Genomic DNA, 1,062 nt, shown 5'->3' on the forward strand with positions numbered 1-1,062 from the left:
CTTCACTGTAAGCATTAGTTAAAATTATTTTGGTTGCAAGTGACAGAACCCCAATTCAAATTAGCTTAAACAATAAAAAAAAATATTATTTTACCTACTGTAAAGAGTCCATGGGTGGAGCAGGATTTAGAAGCTTATTTGAACCTAGGTGCTTAAAAAATGTCATCACTAATGCCATCAATCTCTCCCTATTTCTTTGCTCTGCTTTCTCTGAGAGAATGAGCTCAGGCAAAGTACAAGTATTATCAAATGTGACCAGTAGCAACTTGGGCATTTTGTCTGACTAATTTAATAAACATTGCAGAAAACACACATATTTTTCTCTGTTGTTCTGGAAAAAGGCCCAAAGCTGACTCTCATTGGCCTGGAGAGAGTCATGTACTCACCCCTGAACCAATCACAGGAACTCTTATTAATTAGGCTTGGGTCACATGGTCGAGTTTTGAACTGGGGAAATGAGATCAGTCTCATAGTCTCTAGTAAACACAGGCCACACAGACTGAGAATGGCGTGGGGATGCTTTTCCAAAGGAAAATCCAGACATCGTTACCTAAAGAAGGGGAAATGATTCTGGGCAGGAAAAATGGCCAATGTCTGCCATTCACATTCCATTTCCTATGTCATTTAGAACATTATAAGATCTGTCTATGGCCATGCCACCCTGAACAAGCCTGATCATGTCTGATTTTGGAAGCTAAGCAGGGTCGGGCATGGTTAGTACTTGGACGGGAGACCACCCAGGAAGACCAAGTGCTGTAGGTGTAAATAATAAAATAATAATAATAATAATAATAATAATAATAATAATAATAATAATAAGGGATTGTAAGCTGACAAGTTCCTTGCAACCTGTGAGGTCAACCAAGGGTTGCTTTGCCTTAAAAACAAAACAACAAAAACAAAACAACAACAAAAAACATTATAAGATCTCTTTTAAATACCCAAACGAGACAGACTTTCTTGAGTTGTTAAGCTGTATTTATTTTTGACGCCCTGCTATAAAGATGTGGATAGGCAAAACATGGTATCCAGAAGCGCAAGAGTCGTTTTATTCTCCTTATG

At 37.9% G+C, this 1,062-nt stretch overlaps 1 pseudogene; it reads left to right on the top strand.

Annotated features, from left to right (window-relative positions):
- Positions 1–643: 643 nt before the first annotated feature.
- LOC120590893 (uncharacterized) lies at positions 644–762 on the top strand (annotated as a pseudogene).
- The last annotated feature ends 300 nt before the right edge of the window (positions 763–1,062 follow it).

The sequence above is a fragment of the Pteropus medius genome, unplaced genomic scaffold (assembly GCF_902729225.1).
Source record: "Pteropus medius unplaced genomic scaffold, Ma_sr-lr_union100, whole genome shotgun sequence".
NCBI classification, from domain to species: domain Eukaryota; kingdom Metazoa; phylum Chordata; class Mammalia; order Chiroptera; family Pteropodidae; genus Pteropus; species Pteropus medius.